The sequence below is a fragment of the Protopterus annectens genome, chromosome 1.part1 (assembly GCF_019279795.1).
Source record: "Protopterus annectens isolate FY-2018-M chromosome 1.part1, PAN1.0, whole genome shotgun sequence".
NCBI classification, from domain to species: domain Eukaryota; kingdom Metazoa; phylum Chordata; order Ceratodontiformes; family Protopteridae; genus Protopterus; species Protopterus annectens.
The window spans coordinates 613,112,977-613,136,824 of NC_056726.1; positions in this window are offsets into that span (position 1 = coordinate 613,112,977).

Consider the following 23,848-nt stretch of genomic DNA (forward strand, 5'->3'; position numbering starts at 1 on the left):
GCCCCAGCACTGTGCTCTAAAGCGAGTGCCTTCCCCCACTCTAGCCATTCTGCCTGCAGGGGGATGCTACAACCGGTTATGAGCCATATTCCCACCTCTTTGGTGTAATCAGGGCCGGATTCCCACACTTTTCCGTAAATGGCTGGTTTCGAAAAAGCTAAGCTATGTCTTATTCATTACAGGTTATATATGTGTCTGGTATCTGTCATTCATGTATACATACATACACTGTATGGGGTCCTGGGGACTTCATAACTTTATTACTGTGATAGCTCAACTCTAAGTTTACTGCAGTGCTCCAATTCACATATTTATGGTCTGTGGCAGGTTATAGAATATTACACTGTACATAGATTCAGTTCACGTTTGATTTGATTTCCCTGTGGTGAGGATTAGCTTGTTGATACCTCCTTTATATCTACTGCTATCATGGCGTATTGGTTAACTGCTGTGACTGTGATGTACAGGTTCCTGAGTTCTAGTCTTGCAGAGGCTGTTTATTTTGTTGCTGGCCAGAACACAAGCTGTTGGGTACAGAGTGATTAAGGCACTTTAAAACAGTTGTGAGCAGGTGTGCGTGGGTTTGCATGGAGCTAAGCAATGCTAACCTCTGGTTAGTTTCTTACACTCAGTTAGCCTCTACATTGCTTCACCACTGTGATACTCGCATACCGGCGGCCAAATAGGCTTACACCTGCTTGCTCCCGCACTTGCAAATGCACTGCATTTCGTGTTTGCATCTGACACTCACACCCCTGGGGGGGTGAGGACTACAATAATAACTTTGTGATGCCTATTATATCAGCTTACATGCCTACAGTGGGGTGTTGCAACCATGTGTTCGTAGGTGTGTTGTGTAGTGGGTTATGCAACGACACATATGGTCATACCGTACTTAGCCATTTAAACTGGACTATGCTGTGGGCGTAAGCATGCCAGTTGACTGTACAGAATCCGCGGCCTGTCCAGAGTTTGCTTCATACTATTGGTGTGTTCCTCTTACAATCTGCACCTGTCTGGCAAATGCCTGGGAATTGACACTATTAAATACAGACAAGTAATTGGGTTTGGAACCCCACATCCTTCAGCCGAGTCATGCTAATGCATACCTATTATTCTATCAGCTTTCTAAGGTTGTAAGTGGAATATGTGCTTTCTGTCCCTATTTGTTCCCCCAACAGTTTATGTTCTGTTCAGTGGTTTTGCTCTTAGGGGTTAAGAGGTATGGGCATAAGCTTTGCATATTTCAGAATATTACTTACATCCCTGGGGCGGTCCTAATACAACTGTGCCAGCCAACACCTGCATGCCTAGGCCCATAATTGCATACCAATAGTTCTCCCACCTGCTCCTCCTCTACAGCACTCATCCTTACTGTGGGTGCAGGTGGGGTCTAACCACACCACTACACACTGCCCACTCTCCATGTGTCAGGACCCATGTCGTATGTTTTGTCGACCCATGGGTTATCAGGCCTACTGGTCCGTGTACGTCTACAGTCTGGTTTGATGAATCATTACAGGGACTGACTCCAATGATCAGTAATTTTTGGGGTGTCCCACAAGGGACATTGATGTCTTTGTTTTAAGATTAGACCTGGCAGGTCTCTCCCACTAGTAGTATCCTGCCTGTGGTCTGGGAAGCAGTGGTGTGTTTACTTGTATCATGTATTTGTATGTTTCACCTGTCTAGGTGGGGATGGTTGATGCTACATGTTACACTTTTGTTGATTGGACCCCTCACCCCCATTTGCACGGCCTGTGAACATATGTAATTCATAACTGCTGTATCATATCAAAGCTATTTACATGTGTATATTTACACACACACACACACACACACACACACACACACACACACACACATATATATATCTCCATTACTATATACAGATATATCTGTATATGAATGCATACATGTATATATTTATATATTGCTGTCTATGTATATCTAACAACATATGGGTGTATGTGTGTCTGCATATGTATATATCTATATGTGGGTATGTATATGTATTCTGTCTCTGTATGCATACATTTGTACTACAGAGAGGGAAAGGTGTATCTCCATGTAGCTATGGGTAGATATGCACACACATTCCTCTACATATATACATCTACATCTGGTTATTCTCCGCCATGTAGATAACATTGTGCTGCAGTGGGAATTGTATCAGATGTGGCTGCTCGTTGGGTGATGCCTCTGCCCAATTAACCCTTTTGCTCACATCCCTGGGGTTGTCCATATAGACCCACATCAACCAACACCTGCAAACCTAGACCCATCACTAGCTACTCATAATTCCCCCACCCACACCTCCTCTACAGCACCCATCCTTACTCAGGGTGCAGGTTGTGTCTGAACACACCACTACATGCTGCCCACTCACCACTTCACTGGGACCCATATTGTACATTGTCTCAACGCATGGGTCATCAGGCTTTCCAACCCTTGTATTCCGGGTATGTACACACCCCAGCCAGAATGGTCTTCGTATCAGCTTCCTTTGGTTATATGTCCCCACAAGGGACGCTCCTGTCTATTCCAAGATTAGGTTTCATGGGTGCACTCTGCCCCTCCCCAGTTGTATCCTGCCTGTGGTCTGGGGAGCAGTGGACTATTTACATTGTTTGTGGGTTTGTGTGTATGTTTCCTCTGTCTGGCTAGGAGGGCGGGGGAGGGCATGCTACATGTTACATGTTTCTTGTTTGGGCCCCTCACTTCCGTTGGCATAGCCTGTGAACATATGTCATTCTTGTGTGCTGTTTCCTATCATAGCTGTATATCTGTGTATATCTATGCACACACACACACACACACACACACACATATATATATATATATATATATATATATATTATATATATATATAATCTATATATATATATATATATATATATATATATATATATATATATATATATATATATATATATATATATATATCTGTAAGGCAATGCATACCCCCCCGCGCAAATGCACTTAAACACGCCTACTGGTGCTTATATATGCTTACTAATGCTTATTTATGCTTAAACCTGCTTACTAGTGCCTTATTCATTATGACACTGACACTTTGCTCCAGTTCACTTTTAATTGTTATTATGCAGGTTATACAGCAGACAGATGTCAAAATATGTTCATATACAGATTACCAATGGAAAATGGTATGTGCTACAGTGGGATTCAGAATGGGAATGTCTGTTCGTTAGGCGGATGCTCTAACCACTACACTATTGCTGTGCTGCTTCGTTTGTATATATACCCATATACCCATGACTCCTAGCTCCCCAAACACCCACCCCAACTCTTCACTAACACAGCAGTCATCCATTCTCCAGTTGGATATACGGTGTATCCACACCAGTACACATTGGCCACTCCCTACTCCTGTAGACCCAACCCATGAGTTGAGTTACTCCACGTATCCTTAGACATCCCAAAATTTTAGTCCACACACATTGGTGAAATGAGTGACCAATAGGACACTATTCACAATTTTTGGGTTGTCCCACCTGGGACACACATATCTTTATTTCAAGATTAGACTCTATACTTCATTCCCTCATTACTCCCGCTAACATGAAACTACAATAAATTAATAACTATGACTATGTGCAATGCACACGTTACACATGAGAGCTAGTAATGTACGTGTCCGGCGACATTATATTGCAAATAGGACCGGTTTAGTGATTGGCGTTGACGTAGCAAGCAAATCACAGGAATGATTCCATGTGTGAGAAAGTCCTCAAATTTGATTTTTTGAGAACAGCACTGACTTTGGACAATGAACACACTTCTGCATTTTTGCAGATTCGTCCCTTCCCTCTTATGCACAACCTATTATTCTATCTACTGTTGAGGTTTGTAGGGGCACTTTCATGTTATTTATGTCTGCAAAAGGAATGAATGTGTTACAGGGAATATACTTGTACATATAGATGTATGCATGTGTGTATGCATATATACTTATAACGAACTCGCTAACCTCCATGAGGCGGTCCAATTAGAACCAGGCCATCCAACCATGACATGCCTGGATCCATAATTTCATACCCATGGTTCCTCCACCTAACCCAAGTTCGACATACATGCAAACCATCCATTCTCCGGTTGCTATCACAGCCATGACACACCTCCACACATTACCCTCTCCCCAGCGTTAGGGACCCTACATGTATGTTGTCCCAACCCATGTATCATCAGGCTCTCCCACCATTTAGTCCTTGAACATTCCTGCCAACCATTCTAGCAATTTTTGGGTAGTCCCACCAGTGACTACCCTGTGATTGTTTGTAAAGTCGACTTAGCAGATCGACAATGTTACTTCCACTGGTAGTATCCTTCCTGTGGTGTCAGTAGCAGTGCTTTGCTCACCCCTTCCCAGCTTGATATGACATGCACTGACAGCACTAAATAATACTGGAGTAGCTGCTGATTCCCTTCTCATTCTTTTTGAATGCTTTATTGTCACGACATTCATTCTTCATAGAGATATATACATATATATATATATATATATATATATATATATATATATATATATATATATATACACATATATATGTATTATATATCTGTACATACACATGGACATACATCTACATAATTATATACATTTCCTATGCTGGGCACTGCTTATACCTGCGCAAACGCACTTAGACTTGCTTACTGGCACTTATATATGTTTACTACTGCTTATTTGTGCATGCACCCGCTTACTAGTGCCTTATTCATTATGACACTACCACTTTGATTGAATGACATTAGTTAAACATTTCATGCGGTACTCCAGTTCACATTTACATGTTATTATGTAGGTTATGCAGCAAGCCAATGTATAAATATGTTCATATACACATTCCACATGGAAAATGATATGTACTATAGTGGGACTCAAACCATGAATACCTGTTCATTAGGCAGATGCTCTAACCACTACACTATTGACATTAATGTTGGTGCTGCATGTTTTTTTTCTATTTGGATGATTTTGATGTGTAAGCTACGCTAAGCAGGGGGCAGCGACATGCAAACATGCTGTGTTTCACTTACATTTTCAATAATGAAGCAATACAAATGTAAAATAGGGACACAGGGAATCTAATTGTGATAGTTCTAGGGACGGGGACTCAACATTCCACTACATGCTTGTGTGTTTACTACTTTGATTTTATTTCAGTGTTTGTGGACACTCTTGTATGCTTAGCATACATTTCAGAATTCAGGGACACTGACCTAATTGCTTACTATTAGAGGCAGGCTCTAATAGTAAGCATAGTAGGTTGTGAAACTGTGCGGGCATGTTTATACCTCCATAGAGCACTTAAACACGCACACTGCACTCGCACACATTTCCTGTGCATGTCGAGGGTGCGGCAGCCTTATAAATATTCATATGGCGCTGCTGCACCATCTGTAAGGAGGATGCTCGGTGCAAGGCTAAAACCGTCCTTGCACCTAGCTTCATGAATCCCAGGGTAGTTCTTTAGGATTGGCTGTTTCCAAGCAAACTATTTCTTCTTGGATTTCAAAGGCTATTTGTTTTTGTTGCACTTTTCATGGCAAGGGACCTTCCTTCTTCTGTAAAGGCTCATTCTACTAAAGCTGTGGCTTTGTCTGGTGCTTTTTTTCAAGGGTTCAGACACAAATTCTATTCTTGAAACAGCTACCTGGACTTCTGTGCATAGCTTTACCAAACACTACAAGTTGAATGGCATCTCCAGAGCTAGAGCTGGTTTTGCTAATGTCATTCTTCATGGCTTCTTAGAGGGCTCTAGTGCTGCCTCCTCCTCTCAAGTTTCTCCTTAAGCATTGGTACTCTCCCATAAGTAATGAATACTGCAGTGATGAATGTAAAAACATAGTACAGTTGTATAAAATCTTGCCATAATGGTAGATATCATTGTCTTCACTGCTGCAGTATTCACTCCCTCCCTCTATCCCCCTAGTCTTTTTTTCTTTCCTGGATGTGCAGGTTCTCTTTGCTTTTCCTTGGACTGCTGTTTCTAATGAAGCAATTAATTCTGAGGATGGTACACCTGAATGCCACCTTTATGCCCTATAGTACACAGGGGCTGTGTAGGTGACGCTCAGTGCATCTTTGGTAGAGTGCCCAGATGATGGGCTTCACAGCAGGGAATCACATAAGTTATGAATACTGCAGCGATGAAGGCAAGGACATCTACTGTTATGATAACATTTTACCCGACTGTACTTTCATTTTTGTTGTAAGATCTGTAAGTATTCTTTGAAGCAAGCTGTCAATTTTTTTTGAGGGAATGAATTTAAATTATATTAACTGCTTCTTTATTTTGCTTAAGTTGCTAGTATATTTATCTGAGTATGCATCAGAGTACAGTCATCCCTGATGGATTCTGTAAAAATAAACTAAATCCCGGTATGAAATTTCTCAAATTTTATATTTATACTATTGTGTTGCTTAGCTGTATGTATCAGATATGAGCTCCTAGTGTTTGTAGAGTAAATGTATGAGCAAGTGTAGGAAAGACTTATTTTAGGCAGCAGTATCTGAGAGTGTTTGTCTTTAAAATGTTTCTGAATACTCTTAGCAATGTGCCTGTTTTATAGTATTTTGCCAGGACAAGGATCTTGAGGCCATTTACTGTTTTTATGTTCAAGTAGTCTTCCAGGAGGCATTTGTTTCTAGTCAGAGTTCTAGTCCTTCTTGTGCTTTTTATTAGGTCTAAACATTCCAAAAGTAAGACATTTAAGTTCAAAGTTAAGAATTTTGTTTTTGCATGTTTAAAAGTGAAGCAGTGATTTTCACCATTTTAGTGAACTCTCTATACTTTCAGAATGTTCAGACATGGACAGGCTCTTCAGGCATAACAGTTTTCAGGCGATTCAGAAAGTGTTGCTGATTCAAAATATGTTAAACTGCTGAATTAGGGCAGAACCATACTATTCCTAGTACTAAATATTTTCCAAAGTTTACTGTTTTGTTTGACGTGTCCTTTGCTTTGTAGATTTTTTTATTTGCCAGAGAGTAGTCGTGCCCAGAAACATAGCTAAAGCTGTAGGAAGAGGGCAACAGCTCCAGGTGCAAGGTGTCATCAATTGCCAATGGGGTTTTATCAAAATACTGGCATTCAGAAATTAATGCTGATACGGTAAGTCCAGTCAGACCTACTTCTGTACCTTATCATTTAAATTTATTTATTTATTTACATTTGTTAACTAAGCAGTGTCTGACTGGGTTGAAAAAAAAATGTTTTCAGCAGAGACCCGGGGAGAAAATCTCCAGAGTAGTACAAATTAGTTAAAGGTTAAAAGTACATATAGTAAAAAATAACAAAAAGCATGTTGCAGGTTCACATAAGAAATACAAAGGAAATAAACTGTTACATAGTGTGCAATATAAGTTAGGTACAAATCTAAGAAGTTATATTATGGAATACAACATCCAAAAGAAAAGAGATAATATGCAAGTTATGCAAGGGGTGAGCAGTAATAGAAATTTCATGCAAGAGATGAGCAGCAAATTGAAAGAAAGAAAAACTAGCCAGGAGTAATACAGGTGCAAAGTCAGTTAGTATTTAGGTAATCATTTAGAGTAGTTTTAAATGCGGACAGATTAGGATTTATTAGGCTGTGCTGAGGAAGATTATTCAATTCTTTGACTATTTTATAGGAGTAGAGAGATAGCTGCCATAATATTTGTGAGACTGGGTCACTTTTAGCATTAGTTTGTTGGAAGACCGAAGCAACCTACAATTAGTGTAAGGCTGAACCAGGTTAGAAAGAGCTGGTCAGTTAGTGGGATTGTATATGATTTTATGGGCAAGTGACAGTTGCTTTAGCGCTAACAGATTGGGAAGTTCCAACCAGTTGAGTTGTCAGAGAACCATGCAGTGGTGTGTTTTATGGGGATGATTGGTAGCAAACGTAGCTATTTGTGTTGTAGCAGGATTCTAATTTATTAAGGTCAGCTTTGGATGGGTTGGTAACGATCTAAGAGCAGTAGAGGAGAGTGGATAGCAAGTGAGATCTAGCAGTAGTAAGTCTAGCTTGTTGTGTAAGGTAAGGTTTAACCTTATAGAGAGCACTGAGCTTGGGAGTGGACTTTTTTAATTGTAAGGCAGATGTGTTTATCAAATTTTAATGTATTGTCTATGGTAACTCCAAGCAGCTTGGTCTGATTCTGATTCCCTAAATTATTAAAGCAAGATTGTTTTCTTTACTTTGCCACCAGTCTATCATGTGTTACTTTACAATGCAGTCTCTTATCACTCATGCCAATAAAGTCCTTGCTTTAATACATCTTCAGAATGAATCGCATAATTATGAACATTCTTCATTATCCCTTTGTCCAAAACCATTGTATCCTTTCATTTACTACTCAAATCCTCATATATATAAGCAGTTCAGAATTCAAATGACAAACCACCATACTGAAGTTTCATAATGCCACACCTACATAAGTGGTGATGTTGTCTAAATACACCTTTCTCTCCTTGTCATACTGGAATATTATAAACATACTTCATTTCCTAAATTATCATGCCTAACTTGCAAACCTTCCTACCCATGGTCTCTTCACCAAGTAAAAAGCATTCACTTGTTGTAGGTATTACTGAAGGGGAAACATCATGAACTGTACACATTGATATAATTACTTTTCTTGAGGAGATTAGTCCCACTAACTATGATATGTATATATGACATTTAATGCGATTTGTATATACAGTGTAACATATTTAACTGTTTTGCTTCTTTAATTTTGAACTATACCTGAAATAGGTCCTATTAGTATAATAATTCTATAACAGTGAACAAATTCAGAAATTCAAATATAAACAAGCTATCTACCTAGCTATCCAACTCACTATCTATCTGTCTATCTCTTTATTTATTACTAAATAAATTGATGTAAATTAACAGCTTGACTAAAAATGCAACTACTGATCTTTGCTTCCCCCTCCTCAAATTGATTTATTTTAGGATAATGCAGATAAAAATTAATGGAAGAAAAACAGCACTCACTAGAGAGGAGTATTTTGATGGCCTATACATCCTGAGGGGAGCGCTACAGAATCCTGAAAGCTCAAAATCCTGAAGCCCAAAGTCCTGAGACCAAAATCCTGAAAGTTCAAAATCCTGAAAACTCAAAATACTGAAAACACAAAATCCTGAAAACACACAGGATACTTATTCCAGCACAAGTACATGCAAAAAGAAATAAAACACAAACTATATTACTGTTTTGCAAGTATAAGCAGAGGGGCAAGCCCCCTGCAACCCCCACGTGGGGGGCTGCGGCCACACCGCTACTACTTATATATCTCAACTCCAAGATTGCACTTAGTGTGGTGAAGTGCAATCTCGGAGTTGATATATTTAAGTAGCAGGGGGTGTGGGGTGCAGGGGGGGCTTGCCCCCCTGCATATAATTGAAGAGTAATATGTTTCTGTATGTACTTGTAGTGGAATATAGTAAGTGTTTGTATCCTGTGTGTTTTCAGGATTTTAAGTTTTCAGTATTTTGAATTTTCAGGATTTTGAACTTTCAGGATTTTGGTCTCAGGATTTTGGGCTTCAGGATTTTGGGCTTTCAGGATTCTGTAGTGCTTCCATCCTGAGATGTGTTTTCTGGCACATTTGCCTGAGAAATTATATGCAACAGTATTTCATGTAATTGCTAAGTTTCTCTCATTTATAAAAGTCTTTTGTAGTATCAAAGTCAATTATTTTTTAAGTGGCTCATGTAATTATATGTACTTACAAAGAATGAATGGCATTTCTTTGGCATGTAAATGTGGTTGAATTCAAAAAACTTTACCACATCATGGTAAGCAAATTTGTGCTGTTAACAACCAATATTGTGTGTGCTGTTTTTCTTCCATTAATTTTTATCTGCATTATAGGTGTGTGGGGGGTGGGGTATGGGTGTGTGTGTGTGTGTGTGTGTGTGTGTGTGTGTGTGTGTGTGTGTGTGTGTGTGTGTGTGTGTGTGTGTGTGCTATTCAGAAACCCTATCAACACAACACAGCCAGCCAAAATAACACAGCTGTCCATGCTATATGTAAATTACAGTATAATGAAGTGCTACATATGCTAATAAGGCAAAAAACATGGAGGAGTGATTTAGAAACATTTAAGTGCTACTTAGCAGTGCTATGCCCACTGTAGATCTGTACACGACCATACTGTGACAGTCAGACATGAGCGTTGAAGAAAGTAGGAGAGTGCCATTGAATGGAGAGAGATGATGACAGCTGACACAATACTCCAAGCCCTTGCAGAAAATGGGAAAAAGGGTTGATTATGATAATGATGATGGTATGCTCATGTTTGGGCAGATTAAACCAGCATGTCATGTTAGGGATTGCTACAACAATTGTTAATATGCATTATTGTAAATATGAGTCTGCAAGAACCTGTCATAGTAGCCACTGCAGCCATCATTTTACAACTTCATTCAAGGAAGCATGGAGTCATCTGACCACCCTTAACATTTCATGCCTGTATGACACCAACAAAATAGATTGGCACCATGTGGACACAGACACCCTATATGAAATCATGGGCATATATTGTCCATGTCTACAGCCCAGTGAAAGTCACAGAATACCTAGGGGATACTTGGTATATTTGAAACAGGGACCTTTCAGTGACCTACTGGAGATACAATGGGGATATCTTAGGCATCTACTTTGAGAATACGCCATCAATTCACTGATGCCATGCTGCAATATGTGGGTGAGCATATTTGGTTTCCACAAAACCCACAGGAGGGAGCAAACACAATGTGGGAGTTCTATGCCATAGGTCATTTCCCCCTGAGGCTTTGAGGCCACAGACTCTACCCACATTGAAATAAAGATTCCACTTGATGAAGTGGAAAGGAGGTCCATTAACCATCAACTGCCAGTTGGATTGTAATGCAAAGGATATAATCTACATTGTGTGTGTAGGCCACCCAGGTAGTTTTCATCACTTTCACATATGGCAAACCTGTGACCTTTATCAATAGCTTGCAAGGGGTGACTTCCTACATGGCTAGCTTTTGGGTGATGCCAGATTTGTCCTAAAACCCTGGCTCATGAAACCCATCAGAAATCTACACAATCAAACTGACCATAGTACAACCGTGCACTGTAAAAAAAAACAAAAAAAAATCACAGAGCATGTGTTCAAGCTGTCACAGTCACACTTTCCCTGTCTGGATACATTCAATGATGCCCTGCAGCATGAAGCCACAAAAATACTTGCCATACAAGTTACATATCATGATAATGTGGAAGTAGTTACAGCAGTGTAGCCACTTGCAGGGACTGCAGTCTTCAGCACCACAAGCAGTAGCAGATGAGACAGACAAAGAGTCAAGGGAGGAGCCAACACAAGGGGATGACCATGTCAGATGGAGGCATGTACAAGTATGACATAGCACTAGCAAAAAAGCTGCCTATTGCCCACAGCTTTCCAAAATTACTGTACAAGACCTAAACAGATGCATACTCTGAAAGTGACACATGAAAACCATAAAACACCAGAATGTGCTTACTAATGCATAGGATGGTGATGTGTCAATGAGCCAGAGTCATTGAGTGTCTGTGATGTGCTAGTGCTGTGATGGTAATGGTGTGTGTGTGTGTGTGTGTGTGTGTGTGTGTGTGTGTGTGTGTGTGTGTGTGTGTGTGTGTGTGTGTGTGTGTATGCAGGGCCATAACCTCAGCATGTGAGGCAGTACTGCAACTCAGCCTGCTGGACAGGTCCAGGGAATGCATGACAAATTATTTAGGATTCAGCTTCCTGTCCACACCTCTGCCCATAAGAAGTGACTTTACCAGGAATCACTCTGGCTGTATCATGACTTTGGCTCAATGTTGGTGTGCTCCATAACCTAGATCAATATCTGTTTACAGATGTGCCAGAGTGATGATGACCTTGAACATGGGGATGGAATCTGCTGAGTCTACACTCCTCCAAAATGGATGCTGCTGTGGAAGTGCTAGCATTGCAGGTGTGGGATTTGCCTCATCCATGGCCATGTTGACTGATATTTGTGGAAGTAGTGAATGACCAGCCATGGGGATAGCCTTTTACTCCTGAGAGATGATGCAGGGAAGATAATACATGTTCCAGTCTTTGATTCAGTAAATTCAATGAATCACACATGTGGGTCATGCATTCCAATACTTCTGTGTGCACAGCCTTGAGCATCCTCTCTATCAATGCCATGGCTCCAGTGGAATTAGCATGTGCCTCCACAATGACCTTGCACATGCATTAGTTAGCAGCTGTTGACACACCAACCTTATGGGGAGGGAAGTAAAAATATATTTGGCAAGTGCCATTACCGACTCCCCTGTGTGGGTCACCTTGCCCATGAGTGCTAGGAGCAGATGCAAACATTTATAATGTGGGGGCAACCACACTTCCCTGATCTAGAGTGCCTCTATGAACCTGTTCACTTCCAGATGGGTCCTGGGTAATTGCAACCATAGACACTGTGTTCATAATTGGCACAGAGGATGCTGTGGTCACACTCTTTGTATCTGATACACAGTCTGCATCCCCTAAGTGTGCCATCTCATTATCATCATTATCCGAGGCAGAAGATCCTCCAACATCAGACTGAGGCAATTCCACAAAGCTGATGCCTATTACAGATACAGCTGTGACTACAGTAAAGCAAAACGTATGGAAACAGTGTAAGTAGTGCCCAGAACCACAAATATGCATACAACTGATAACTGAAATATTAAAATATGATTAGAATTAATAACCCTGGTCATATCTCATGCTAAGGGAGCTGGAATTTGTATTTCCAATATACCTGTATCTTGTGCATTAGACAGATTTAAGGAACATTACACTAACAACTTATTAAGGTATGTTTGCAGCTATTGATAGTACACAAGAGTTCAAGAACTTCTCTGTCTCTTAAAGGGGTGGCTCAGCTGATAGGCCATCTTGTTGTCCTCTGCATGCCATGTCCTATACTTGGTGGGAGGCAGCACAGATCATATCCATGCACTGGCAACTGACAATGTCATAGTTGTCATGAACTCTCACCACATTTACATTATTGATCATATCAGCCCAATCATGGTCATAGAAATGTTGTCCTGAGGCATGGGTATCAAAGAGACATTGGCCAAGGAGATGGCACACCTGCAGTTAAACCACATTTTCCATATCCATAAATTTCAGCTTGTGGGTGTATGTAGATCGGACTTCAGATCCTGAAGTTTGTTTAGGTCCTATATTTGGGGGCATTACTCAGTTGACAAGGGAATGAGAGGAACTAGTCTACCCTTAATCCTTAAGGAAATTTTAGGCATATTATGTATACTGACCACCATTATATTCCACAAAACAATTACAGAAGTAAATGTACACAGCAACCGCAACCATTACAACAATTTCTTTCTTGAGTGATACTAAAAGGTACAGAGAATTCCTGGGTCCCTCTCTTTTCTGATAGGACTCATGACCTGCAAAAAGTACAAGCACTCTTGTTGACTCCCTACTGGGTAAGGAAAATTAATCTACTTTTTTTTTTGTTTGTGAGATGTTTAAACTGATAGAGCTGCTTTCTTTATTACCTGTTCCATTTTATTTACTCTTTTAAGAAATCTGATTGGTCTAGTGTTTTTCTTCTATGTGGCAGAGAGACACTTAAATTACCTAGGCTGCACATTTAACACATTTTTTTCCACTGGTAAATTTGTTTCTTGAGTCATACTTCAATACACAGAGACTTTCTGGGTCTTTGTCTTTTTTGGTAAGACTCAAGGCCTGCAAAAAAAAAACTACAAGCACTATTGGTGAGTCTCTGCTTGTTATCTCCCCACCATCTCCTTGGCATGCTTTTTACACTTGGTGATTTTAAGCTGCCCAGCCTTACTGTAAATTGAACTATATAAGCATCTGCCTTTCTGTACTGCTGTTTATATCTTTAATTATTTATTTGCCTTTCACTGTGCACATTTTTAAAAAAGTGCATTTTGCCTCTTATTGTCTGTTTTACTGATTTACTTACTCTGAATTCATTATCTAGGTATCTGCTTGAAAAAGTAGTGTATTTTTACACTCTAGCAAGCAGCTTTCTGTGTTTTTACATCAAGAGAACAGTGGAGCTTCCATCTAGTGGCAGTGGGAGGTAGCCTAGTCTATATTGGCTAGGAAAGCACACTAGAGATTCCTGCATGTAATTGCATTATTGGCTGGAGGGCGTATTAGTCAGCTTACCTTGTTTTTAGTGCCTTTAAAAATTATAAATTATAAATTCTGCACAACTGAGTGGCTATTGGCTCATTTCTACAAAGTAATGCTATTAAATAATCACACTTTTTATAAGCTGTCTAAAGTACACTGCTATATCTGTATAGTTAAGTTTATTTGTAGCACCATTTCATTCTTGACATTCTTTTACTGTACTTTTACATTAGGAGGTCTGGGATTATTCATTTAATGACAGTAGGTGTTACCTGGTGTATCTGAGTTGGGAAGTACACAAATAAGCTCTAAATATAGTCATTTTATTGGCCAGAGGGCTCAGTAGTCAGTTTTCTGTATTTCCAATGCTGGTATAAATTTGGCACATGTGCACGGAGTTGTGCCAGTTCCCGGTACAGATGAAAACATTTGGAAATGTTACTAATTTTCATTATACTATGAAAGTTTAATGTGCTAGCTCCCAGGACTATTGCTGCTCAGACAGCATCTGATTTATTGCTGGACAGCATCTGTGGTTAAATTAGCTGCAGATTACACCAAGTAAGCACCCTTCCCTCATCTGGTTACAAACACCCTCCAGCCCTATACTTTTAAGTACCAAAAAAAAATGTCACTCTATAAACTTACAAGCGAAAAAACAGAACCAGGTACTAAGTATGGACACCAACTTTAATGAAGCGCTTTTCGTCCAACCAATTTGTTGGACTTCTTCAGATACAATCAACCAACTGACTAACTTTTAAATACCATTTTAAAAAATCACATGATCAATTCTTAAAGCAATATCATCCATATAATAAATACATTTCACAAAATTAATTAAACACATATATAATCAAGCATTCAACATCTATAAGTAACTTCACACTCATTAATATAAATAAATAGCATTTTAAAACATTTTGACCACTCTAATAAATATTTAAAATCAAAATATTTTTGCTATTGTTATTAAATACAATATTATAACAATAGATATATATATATATATATATATATATATATATATATGGGTCTACCTGACATCATCGACAGCGGAAAACACCGACAAGCGAATCGCGAGTGCCAGAAGATCGACAATGCAGAAGACCGACGCGATGGATGAAAACACCCATGCCGAGGATGCCGACATGGGAAAAGGCTGTGTAAGTATGCGGTAGTGACGGACGTTAGGGTGCGAGTAAGGTAAGTGTGGTTATTGACGGTCTGTGGGGATAGGGGTGGGTTAAGTGAGTTAGGGTTAGGGACTGGGTTAGGTAAGTGTGCGGTAGTGATAGTCTTTGGGTTAGGGGCGGGTTAAGTGAGTTAGGGTTAGGGCGCGGGTTAGGTAAGTGGGTGGTAGTGACAGTGTTTGGGTTAGGGGTGGGTTAAGTGAGTTAGGGTTAGGGACTGGGTTAGGTAAGTGTCACGGTAGTGATAGTCTTTGGGTTAGGGGCGGGTTAAGTGAGTTAGGGTTAGAGCGGGTTAGCTGAGTATCGATAGTGACGGACCTTAGGGTTAGGGTTTGGGTTAGGGTTGTAGATAGTTGTGTATGTGTGGTTTAGTGTGGGTTTGTAGGGATTTTGGTGTGCTTGTGTTGTGTGTGTGGTTTTTGGACAGGGGATGTGTTTTGTTTGTTGATTGTTGTTATTGTGGTGTGTGCAGTGTATGAGGTTTCGTGTTTGTGTACCGTCGGTTATTTCGTTGTCGGGCATGTGAGGTTTCGTGTTTTTGCACTGTCGGTTATGTGGTGTCAGTAATTTCGTTGTCGGTGTTCTGGGGTTTCGATTATGTCAGGTAGAACCATATATATATATATATATATATATATATATATATATATATATATATATATATATATCTATATCTACACAATTTAATTTCACAGCATCATATAGATGCATATATGTGTGTATACGTATACACACACACACACCTATACATACATATACACGCACACATACATACGTAAAAACAGCATACCACATATATCTATCGATCCAGACTTTGATGTCCCTCTTACCAGGCTGGATAAGGGGAAGGTTACAGTTAGTTGCATGACTGCTTAGATGTCACTTACCCCTAAGTCTAGTATGACTCAGTCATAGTCCATGTGAGCATGAATGACCTAAGATTTACCCCTTTGGACTATATGAATAGAGCCATGATTGAGCTTTCAGAATATGTGTCACAAGCAGGTATGAGTCTGACATTGAGCAGCATTCTACCATCTGCAAAGATGATGTCACAATACAAACAGAAAATGATTGAGTTTAACAATTGGCTTAGCTACTGATGTCATTCCAAAGGGGTCCACTATTTGTCAGCCTGGAAGGCAAGGCTGACAGGCCAAGCTGCTTTGCCAGGGATGGTCTTCACCTGTCACCTCTAGGCTTTTGGATATTCACCAAAAGATTATCCACCTCTATAGTGCCTTTTGTAGGCACTGCCAAACAGACAAACGTTCCAACACAACAAAAGTTACTTAGGACAAAGTAAATGTCTTTCTGTTCAATGCAAGGAGCCTAACAAAAAACTGAACTCCCTGGAACTCTCCTCACCCTGGAGAATGCTGACGTCTGTGCAGTTAGTGAAACATGGTTCATATCGACGGAAAGTACATGCTATAATACCTTTCATACATTCTGACCCCACACTGAACATGAAAGAGCAAAATGCAGAGGTGTATCTATCTACATAAATGATAAGCACATGTCAAGGCTTGTCAAACAATATGGCATGCTTGAGTTACTTCATGTCCAACTAACCATGGGAAAAATCTATAACCATATGCTTGCTAGATACAGGTCCCCAAGCTTGAACCAGGAAACCCATACAGCATACCTACAGTTATTAGAATCACTATTCATCCATCCCAATACCATAGTCTTGGTGGTTTTAACTACCACTCCATTAATTAGGATGTATGCACAACCACTAACATGCAGGCTCAAAGATTTCTTGACTTTGTAAATTCAAATTCCCTGGAACAACTAGTCTGCACTCTCAGTAGGGCAACAAATATCCTACATTTGGTACTCACAAATAAGGAAGAGTACTGCACACCCTCTAGTGGGATCTCCTCACTGGTAAGATCAGATCACAAATCAGTTTCCCTTGAAATAAAGGTAAAAACTAGTCCCAACCACCAAACCCCCAAAACTTTAAGAACTTCTATAAGGCAATTTATACCTATTAGGGGATGGCATAGCTAGTTTCCAAACTCCTGCAAATACAGAAAACACAGAAACCGTGGTGGACCCCTGGTATTAGTAGGTTGTACAGCAAAAGAAAGAAAATCATGTTGAGAGGAACAGGGGAATGTGCACAACAGAGCAAAAAGTCCCTCATTAGTCTAACAAGTGAATCAGGGAACTAGCCAAGTCTCTGAAACCAGACTTTGAGGTAAAAATAGCCTCCAAACTAAGGATAACCATAAGGCATTTTTCAATGATGTTTGCAGTCTTAAGGGCAACACCCAAAAATGTGCAGAATTATTTGTAGATGACATCACCTACACTCAGCTGGAAGATATAGAAAATCTACTGGTTGAAAAATTCAGCTCAAATTTCACTTTCCCATCACCTCTAGTTCTCCCCCATGAAATACCCTCTACCATTCCACTGCCAATAATCATCTAAGAACAGATTGCCACCATGCTCTCTAAACATAAAAACATGGCTTCAGTGGGGCCTGATCATATACCAGGTTGCCTCTTAAACAGCTTAAATCAGGATGTATTAGGCCCATTAGGATCTCTATTTAACCACAGCCTCTGGAGTGGCCTTGTCCCAGTAGAGTGAAGGACAGCACAGTCATCCCTCTGCATAAAGGGGGACCATCTACTGACTTGGGAAATTACATGCCAATAAGTTTGACTCATCTTATATGTAAGACCATGGAAAGAATAACCATGGACCTGATATATAGTGACATAGAAAATCACCATATACTGGACCTGAACCAATTCAGCTTTGTCAAGGGCATGAATCTGAAGGATTCCTTTCTGAAAGTTACTAAGGTCATGGATAATGGTAAAACAGTAAATACTGCCTACCCAAACCTGGCCAAAGTATTTGACACAGTTTCTCACTCACAAAACTGAGCATAAATCCCTATTTCACCAGGTGGATAGCCAACTAGCTCATGGACAGGAGTCATCTTGTTAAACTGGGTGAATCCAGATCCAGCAACAGGCCAGTTACTAGTGGTGTGCCACAGGTCTCAGTGTTGGAACCACTCCTGTTCAGAATATACTTCTCTGAAGTCAAAGCTAATTTGGAAGACCTCTGTGTGTCAAAGTTTGCTGATGACTGCAAGCTGCTGGCAACCCTTGAAAGGCCTCACAATGGAGATCTCCTTCAGGAGGGTCTAGATCAGACAAATTAAATGACTGGTGCCAGACCCATGGCCTAAAACTAAATGTGAAAAATGCATTATGATACCTTTGAGAAGTCAAATACACCTGCAAATTGCAAAATCAATAACACACTCCTAAGAGTAGACTCAGAGGTGAGAGATCTAGGTACATAGATAGACAGAAGCCTGAACTTTGACCACCATTTGTCCACAGTGGTATGAAAGTCCTTTTATGTGGAACAACTTATGACATCCAGAGCCAAGGAAATTACAGTCCCACTGAACTCAGCCCTCATTAGACCAATAACCGAGTACAGTTTGCCATTTGACATGTTCTTGACTAGGCACTTAGAGTGACCTCAGAGGTTCCTCACAAAGAAAATACAAGGTAACAACATGAACTATGTGAATAGACTAAAAGCCCTATCTGTTTACTCTGTTTACCAACTATTAAGGGGTGACCTAAGCTGACCTACAAGGCAGTCACAAATCCATCCTTGATAGAGCTGTTACACATCCACAGGTTAACAGCATAATGGTCACCTGATCTAGGGATCTAAACTTAATTAGTGACTCAAACAAAACATGCTGGAGAGACAAATATGTGTCTCAGAGATTGCACCTTCTTTGGCACAGGATTCCTATTCACATTATGCACAGCCCTTCTCTTGCCCCCTTCAAACATAGTTTGGATCAATGGATGGGGAATTGCAAACTCAAACCTGGTGTAATGCTTATGTCCCTTATGGATAGGGGACATCTCTAAGATACTCATTGCACAGGCAAAAATTCATGCCATCTTCTTGCCCCTAGAAGCCATATATTGGGTAAAATTGGGTTATATTGACTAGGCTTGTAAGGGCCCTTAAGCTTTTAGCCTAGTAATCTCCTATGAGCCTATGAACCTATCAACAACAATTTCCATGAGTTTGTGTGTCTGTGTACACATATGCAAAACATACAACAGTAAAATAGTAGTCAATATTACTGGGTATAATGAGCCCAAGGGGTGCCTACTATTTCAGCCTTAAATATTTTCCATTTTACCTCTCAACACAGCTTTGCCTAACACTTTTTAAAAGTACTGCCAAAGTAGCATTCCTCATAGGCATTAGAGTCTATGAACAGTCAATGGTAACATTATACAACTTACCATTTATCTTGTTTATGTAGGGTGTGCGCCTCACAATGAAAAAGCAGTTCAGAAAATCTGCTTGCAAGATTCAAACCCATTCCAAAGTGTTTTTTTTTTCCATAGTGCAATGACATTTTAGCCTTCTGTCTGCACTTATATCATGATAATTCAACTGTCTGGGAAGGATGATTATGTTTATTAGGGCTCCTGTTATTATTTTTTCTGAATCACTCAATTTTCTCAGTGAGCAAACCTGAAAACATCATTACGATTCTATACACACACCTGAGCATTTATGATAAGCTTTGTGCACGTGTGGGAAGCCAGTTTTGTTAGGTTCAAACAACCGTCATCCCATAATTAACCATCTGAAGATGGAGTTGCTGTTGAGCGTTTATTATCAGTGTCAAACAGAGGGATGGAGAGCTGCCATGTTTTATACATTAAATTGCCATTAGATCCATAATACAACAGCACTTACACTTCATTATGTTGTCATTCATCCCACAAATGAGCTGCCCATCAGTGTCTGTCATTGTGCAAAGGCTGAAACACACAAGAACTGTTTTGAATGCAATTCTATGCCATTTTCCTGTGATCTGAAAAAAAAGTATAGTTGGAGAAGGTGAGGGCAATGTTCCTTTTATAGCAAAGATGTGGTGTGAAGAGGAGTCCAGCATTTTTTGGGATATCCTCCATAAGCAGTCCAAGCAGAGGGTCCGGTAGAAGGACTACACTGGATCAAAGTATAAGAATGGTGTCTGCAATCATTTGGCCAAGGCTATCACCCATGGTACTGCCAGTCCATGTCTGAGGAACAGTGCTGTCATCACTACAGTAACTGGAGTTAACCCACTGTTGACCTACTTGGCCAATGGGAGGCTGAAATTACAGCACAATCACCAGCTCTGTATGTTAAGTATCCATCCTTTCATCAACAAACTACTTTTCCAGTGCATGCCACCATACAATCTTTCATTATGACCTTTCTTTTTATACCTCCAGCCCATGCAGAGAGAGGGAGGAACATGGAGATGCATAGAAGCCGACATGAATGCCTAAAAGAGCTCTGCAGTAGGTATACATACTGTTGTGCAAGAACTGTTTGAATAGTAACAGTTAGACTCATTAAACATAACTCTGTAAAACCTTTATACAACAGTACCACATATGTCATTACTTCCATATCTTCTTGTGCAATGTTAGAATGATACGCCTGCATGCTACACTTGGTATACGTTAACAAGTGGGTCATCATGTTTAGTGTAGATTGCTAGGATGGCTGTGGATTCAATTCACCCCACCTAACAAAAGCAATTCTGTTGTCATAGCAGAATGTATTTAGGTGTCATGCCAGAAGCATGAATGTACCTCTACGAGGTCCATATATATGTACTCTCCATGCTTATTATTTGACTAGATATTACGCAATATACAGTAAACACATCTGCCCTTGTCTGTCACATGTGCTTAATACATTTACTGCGTTCAGCATGTTTCTAAAGTATATCTGCAGTTATATTTTTGTCAAAACTGAGAAAGCATCTCTGGCCACAAACACAGTTGTGCCTGCCTGATAAACATCTCTAGCAGTTAGTATGATCTTATGTTACATTACATGTGAAGATGTCTTTTGGCCTAGTCTCCTCCACAAATCTAATAATCATCATATAGCCTGATGACATTAAGTCCTACTATTAAAAGGTTATTTTGTTTCACTATTTGAGTACCAACATAGCTATGGACACAATTTCATTGTTTTATACATTGTTGTGCATCTCTTTTCCTACTGTCTTTGTCGTTCTCCTTTCTATTTCAAAAATCTATTTATATATTCATACAGGGACTTGAACAACTATTACTACAATAACAATAAGTAATGGGTTCTGTTTTACGCTGGATGTATTTCTCTCATTATGTTTATATCAGTTTTTCATGTCTTTATTTTTCTTATTTTTGTTTTGATTTACAGTGTGCTTGCATACTTACACACGTGAATTTTCTGTATATGGATATGGCTGTACTGTTTAGAACACAGATTGGGGGGGTTTATTCATGATTTTAGAAAGGTAGAGAAAATAAATTGTGTAGGAATTGCTGTTCAAGTATTTATACTCTTGTCAGTTATATTCTGTCAGCTAAATTTGTTCAATTACTAAGGCTTCTAGAGGCTTAGTGTGTTATGCACACTAACAATTGGTGGTTTACACTTTTTACTTAAAAAGTATTTGGACTACACAAAAAATGTATTGTATTTTTTTGATATAACTTAATCATTTTTATGTTTTCTTAAGAAACTGTAAAGGGCTCTTTAAATTGCAGAGAGGCACACTTTGTTAACATGACATATGACTTGTTACTTGTATTTAAAGAGTTGTGTGCACAATGGCAGATTTTTCTTTTTTTTTTTTTTCCATAATAAATTTTTATTGAAATATATTTTCCAAAAACATTACAAAAATACAATAAACATCACACACATAATATACTATAACTACTACAAACCATTTATACAATATCTACATGAAATGCTTCCTATATTTAATATATTCCTAAAATCAGTATCATGCTAATATAATATTGAAGACCTTTTCCCATATTTTCGGGTTATTAATATTTTTGTTAGTTTGTTTCAGAAGTAATTTATGTGCTAGTATATGCTTTATAGCCACAAGCTTAAAATTATTCCACGATGTCTTATGTGGTTCTAGCCAATTTGTGCCTATATAGAGTTTCATCAGCAAAAAAATATTCATACAAATAATAGTTTGCGATCTGGAAAGCTCTCTTGGAGGAATGTGTAGAATCATAAATTCCCATGACAGTGTAGAACTTTGATAACCCATCTTTTGCAGTTGTACTTTAAGAGAGTTCCAAAGTTTATATACGCATTTACAACTCCAGAACATATGAAGAAGATCCGCTGTTTGATCTGCACAGTATGGACAAATTGGAGAATTCCTAGGGTTAAATTTATGTAATCTAAGATGTGTGTAATATGCATTGTTCCAAATCATCAATTGCGTGTACATCAGTTTTTGAAAAGAAACTGATTTCCTAGTTATATCAATTGCTTTTAATATCTGATTGTCTGTTACTGTTACTTTTTTTACCCAATACTCTGAAAGCAAAATTTTGTCCTAAATTTCAAATCCTTAATTAATTTATATGCAGTTGCTATAAATTTAGTGTCTTGTTGGATAGCTTGCCACAATTCAGAGCACTTATCCACAAATCCGGCTGCAGGTTTAAAGTTCCTAAAGTAGCTCAAGGCAAGTTCTTTAACTTGTCTCATTATAACAATATAACTTCTAGGTAGATTCATTTCCTGTCTAATTTGTAAAGCCGATAAGTCAAGTTTATTAAAAACATCAAATAGAGTCAGATTAAGTATTAATGGAAATTTGCTGAGAGCGATCAGCTGATTATTTAGTTTAAAATTAGGATTCCTGTGGAAAGGTTGAAGAACCATTATATATTGCAATAAATCTACGGACTGAAATAAAGTTTGCAAAGATGAGACACAGGTTATTATGTGGTCCATGACCCCATATTTTATCAGACTAATTTTGTCCATAAAGGGCAATGCTTTAGGATTTATTTTCCTATCCAAAATATGCTTATGATTCAAGACCACCCAAGTTGGTATCCATGTTGTATTAGTTACATCATAATTAGCAATTCTTAAAGTTTTATTAGCGTTTACAATCAAATAATATGCTTCAAAGTTTGGTAGCTCAAGCCCCCTCTTGTTTTAGGGGTCATTAATTTCTCATAAGATATTCTAGTTCTTTTGGGTTCCAGATAAATTTAGCTAGATCTTTATGCATTTGTTTAAAAACTGTTTTTGAAATTGATAATTGGGCAGACCTAAATATGTATAACATTCGTGGTAGTATATTCATTTTCACTATTGATACTTTTGCTAATACCGGTAGTTTTAAATTCTTCCATCTGTCACAATCAGCTATTATGTGTTCCCATACTCGTTTAACATTATTGTTATAAAAGTCCTTATTATCCGTAGAGAAGTTGATACCCAAATATTTAATATTTTCTTTACATGTTAACTTCCCCATCAGGGCCATTAGTGAAAAAGGCTTTGGGGTTCTTAATGGGAAGATATTCGTTTTCTGTAAGTTAATTTTATAATTAGAAACTACTG